Raw genomic sequence first — 5,000 nt, 5'->3', positions numbered from 1 at the left:
CAGCGCAGATTTGTGCGGCTGCAGGTTCGTCGGGGAAAATCGGCAGCGCAGATTTTGCGACGAACATGGGCTGGGCGATGGACTGTCCAGGCCAGGCAGGAAAATTTGTCGAGGGGACACGCTGACGAAACAGCGCTGGTTCAGGCACGGCGGGCAGTGTTGGAATCGGCAGCGCCGACGAAATCGGCAAAGTCGGCAGAATCGGCAGCGCAGATTTTTCGACGAACACGGGCTGGACGGTGGACTGTCCAGGCCAGGCAGGAAAATTTGTCGAGGGGACACGCTGACGAAACAGCGCTGGTTCAGGCACGGCGGGCAGTGTTGGAATCGGCAGCGCCGACGAAATCGGCAAAGTCGGCAGAATCGGCAGCGCAGATTTTTCGACGAACATGGGCTGGACGCTGGACTGGCCGGGCCATGCAGGAAAATTCATCGAGGGGACACGCTGACGAAACAGCGCTGGTTCAGGCACGGCGGGCAGTGGTGGAATCGGCAGCGCCGACGAAATCGGCAAAGTCGGCAGAATCGGCAGCGGGTGCTGGCGATGGGTCTGGACGGGCTGGATAGTCCAAGGCTCGACGAGAAAGACTGCTGGTTTAGACACTGGGGCAGTGGCAGCCCGCGGGACAGTGTCGGCAGATTCGGCAGCGCAGATTTGTGCGGCTGCAGGTTCGTCGGGGAAAATCGGCAGCGCAGATTTTGCGACGAACATGGGCTGGGCGATGGACTGTCCAGGCCAGGCAGGAAAATTTGTCGAGGGGACACGCTGACGAAACAGCGCTGGTTCAGGCACGGCGGGCAGTGTTGGAATCGGCAGCGCCGACGAAATCGGCAAAGTCGGCAGAATCGGCAGCGCAGATTTTTCGACGAACACGGGCTGGACGGTGGACTGTCCAGGCCAGGCAGGAAAATTCGTCGAGGGGACACGCTGACGAAACAGCGCTGGTTCAGACACGGTGGGCGCAGTGTTGGAATCGGCAGCGCCGAGAAAATCGGCAAAGTCGGCAGAATCGGCAGCAGGTGCTGGCGATGAGTCAGGACGGACTGGATAGTCCAAGGCTCGATGAGAAAGACCGCTGGTTTAGACACTGGGGCAGTGGCAGCCCGCGGGGCAGTGTCGGCAGATTCGGCAGCAGTGTCTGCCGATTCGGCAGCGTTGGCTTGTTGGCGCGGGGGGCCGATTCGAGTGGGGACTTGGGCAGCGGGCAGTGAAAGCAAGAGTTTCCCCGATGCTGCCGGGAAAAACGCTCCCCGGGATGGCCGGGTGAGATGACCCGGCGGCCCGCGACGGGTCATTCAATTCCATGCCCCGTCAACATAACTCCCGATGTACTGTTTGCTTTTTCGGAAGAAGAGATCCATCCCCCCATCCTCGGCCAGCCAAAAACGCTCCAATTAATGGCCGGGTGAGATGACCCGGAGGCCCGCGACGCGTCATTCAAATCACTGCCCTATCGGCTACAACTGCTGATGGGTGGGATTAGAGGCCTGCCATGGTGGTGAGGGGCGGCGAGGACCGTGAAAGCTAGAGTTTTTCAGAGGCTGCCGGGAAAAAGGCCCCTCGGGTGGCGGGGTGCGAGGACCAGGCGCGTCATTCAATTCTCTTCCCTATCAACTTGGCTCCCGTTGGCGGGATTGGAGGCCTACTGTTTGTTACAGGGCTAAAATCGTCAGGGGAAGAGCTGACGAAACAATGCTGGTTTGGATGCAGGGGGTAGTGTTGGAATCGGCAGCGCGGACAAAATCGGCAAAGTCGACAAAAAAGACTGTTGGTCTGGACATCGGGGCAGCGGCAGCCATGCCGACAGGGGGGGAAATCGGCAGCACAGATTTGTGCAGCTGCAGGTTCGTCGGGGAAATCGGCAGCGCAGATTTTTCGATGAACATGGGCTGGAAGATGGACTGTCCAGGCCAGGCAGGGAAATTCGTCAAGGGGACACGCTGACGAAACAGCGCTGGTTCAGGCACGGCGGGCAGTGTTGGAATCGGCAGCGCCGACGAAATCGGCAAAGTCGGCAGAATCGGCAGCGGGTGCTGGCGATGAGTCTGGACGATTTATAGTCCAGGGCTTGATGGAAAAGACTGTTGGTCCAGACAATGGGGCAGTGGCAGCGCGGATTTGTGCAGCTGCAGGTTCGTCGGGGAAAATCGGCAGCGCAGATTTTTCGACGAACAGGGGCTGGGCGCTGGACTGGCCGGGCCAGGCAGGAAAATTCGTCAGGGGGGCACGCTGACGAAAACAGGGGCTGCGGAGTGGAAAATCGGCAGCGCAGATTTTTCGACGAACAGGGGCTGGACCGGCCGGGCCAGGCAGGAAAATTCGTCAGGGGGGCACGCTGACGAAAAGAGGGGCTGCCGCGTGGAAAATCGGCAGCGCAGATTTTTCGACGAACAGGGGCTGGACGCTGGACTGGGCCAGGCAGGAAAATTCGTCAGGGGGCACGCTGACGAAAAGAGGGGCTGCCGCGTGGAAAATCGGCAGCGCAGATTTTTCGACGAACATTCGTCAGGGGGGCACGCTGACGAAAAGAGGGGCTGCCGCGTGGAAAATCGGCAGCGCAGATTTTTCGACGAACATTCGTCAGGGGGGCACGCTGAGGAAAACAGGGGCTGCCGCGTGGAAAATCGGCAGCGCAGATTTTTCGACGAACAGGGGCTGGATGCTGGACCGGCCGGGCCAGGCAGGAAAATTCGTCAGGGGGGCACGCTGACGAAAAGAGGGGCTGCCGCGTGGAAAATCGGCAGCGCAGATTTTTCGACGAACAGGGGCTGGACTGGCCGGGCCAGGCAGGAAAATTCGTCAGGGGGGCACGCTGACGAAAAGAGGGGCTGCCGCGTGGAAAATCGGCAGCGCAGATTTTTCGACGAACAGGGGCTGGACGCTGGACTGGGCCAGGCAGGAAAATTCGTCAGGGGGGCACGCTGACGAAAACAGGGGCTGCCGCGTGGAATGGCAGCCTACACGCAGATGCGAATTCGGCAGCGCACGATGGCTTGAGCAGGTCATGGGTTCGACTTGGCGCGATCTGAAACCTGGACGAGGGACTGTCGACGCTGGACGAGCCAGCGCGGTGGCCTGTCGTGCCCCGTTCAGGGGGGGCCTGCCGCGGAGACAGCCCTCGCGGGCTCGACAGCGCAGGCCAGCGTCCCCGACGTCGCTGGCCGCGGCAGGCGAGCTGCCGGGGTTCCCGCATTCCTACAAGAAAACGTCGTGCTTTCCACATGAAACCAATCCAGTAAAATCAGCCATATTTTTATGAGGCTGCCCACTGAATTTGGGGTCATTCCGGGCCGGTTCCTAGTTTTGCGGATTTACTCGATTTCTAATGGTAGGAAAATTAAAACAAATACTTCCCGACCTCGAAAAATTCTGGGAAAATTAATGAAGGTGGATTGGATTTTTGCCAACCTCTGTGCAAAATTTCAGCTCAAAATACCAAGAAATGAATTTTTTAGAGGGGGGGTGACAGCTGGGACCTAGTAGTGTCTCCCCCTGCCAGAGCTGCAATGACACTTATTGCTCTTTAGGGAGCCACCAGGCCGGCGCCCCTCAAAGACCACACGCGCGCGCGCGCCCGCCCGCGCTGGGCGCTGGGGCGCTGGGGCCTGAGGGCCTGGGGCCCTTGGGGGCCCTTGGGCGCGCGCAGCGCGGCCCCCGCAGCCATGCCGCGCTGCGCGACGCGCGGACAGCCCCTGCTGGCTTGCTCTCTCGCCCGCGGGGGGGCTGCCTTCGGGCCCTGGCCCCCCGCGTTCTGGCCTGCCCCCTGCGTGGGAGAGGCTAGGCGCTGCAGGGGCCAGCCCGACGTCGCTGGCCGCGGCAGGCGACAGCCCGACATCGCTGGCCGCGGCAGGGGCCAGCCCGACGTCGCTGGCCGCGGCAGGCGACAGCCCCTGCTGGCTTGCTCTCTCGCCCGCGGGGGGGCTGCCTTCGGGCCCTGGCCCCCCGCGTTCTGGCCTGCCCCCCGCGTGGGAGAGGCTAGGCGCTGCAGGGGCCAGCCCGACGTCGCTGGCCGCGGCAGGCGACAGCCCCTGCTGGCTTGCTCTCTCGCCCGCGGGGGGGCTGCCTTCGGGCCCTGGCCCCCCGCGCTCTGGCCTGCCCCCCGCGTGGGAGAGGCTAGGCGCTGCAGGGGCCAGCCCGACGTCGCTGGCCGCGGCAGGCGAGCCGCCGGGGTTCCCGCATTCCTACAACAAAACGTCGTGCTTTCCACATGAAATCAATCCAGTAAAATCAGCCATATTTTTATGAGGCTGCCCACTGAATTTGGGGTCATTCCGAGCCGGTTCCTATTTTTTCCGATTTCCTCGATTTTTAATGGTAGGAAAATAAAAAAAAATACTTCCCGACCTCGAAAAATTCTGGAAAAATTAATAAAGTTGGATTGGATTTTTGCCAACCTCTGTGCAAAATTTCAGCTCAAAATACCAAGAAATGAATTTTTTAGAGGGGGGGTGACAGCTGGGACCTAGTAGTGTCTCCCCCTGCCAGAGCTTCAATGACACTTATTGCTCTTTAGGGGGGTGCCCCCTGACTGGCCATGGGGCGCGCTGGCCTGGCGCCCATAGGCCTGCCGCGGGGGATATGTGGGCTGTTGCTAAACTCGGACTAAGGTGGGGGGCCTCATGGCCCGAAGTATTGCCGGCATCGATGACCCGTTTTCCGGCCGGCGACGACCCGATTCCGGCCACCGTCTTCGGGACCCGCTCCAAGCCGTCGGGCGCGTTGGGGCTGCTTATCCGCGGCGTGGGCGTGGCATTCATTTGCCGTGCTTGTGCCAAGGTGCTGGCAGCTGCTGCGCGGCTGTCTGCTTGCCGCGACGTCACGGCGGCGGTGGCCGCTGCCCCTGCTCGCAAGTCGGAGGCCTGGCCGACGTGGCTGGTGCGGACCGCCGAGCTTGGGGATTGCGAGGAGAGCTCTACGCTGGCGTGGGCGTGGCATTAAATTGCCGTGCGCGCGCCCATGCGTTGGCTCTCCTCGCAATCCCCGACCTCGTGGCGTGACG

The sequence above is a fragment of the Populus nigra genome, chromosome 2, assembly GCF_951802175.1.
Source record: "Populus nigra chromosome 2, ddPopNigr1.1, whole genome shotgun sequence".
NCBI lineage: Eukaryota > Viridiplantae > Streptophyta > Magnoliopsida > Malpighiales > Salicaceae > Populus > Populus nigra.
This window is presented reverse-complemented; position numbering follows the sequence as displayed.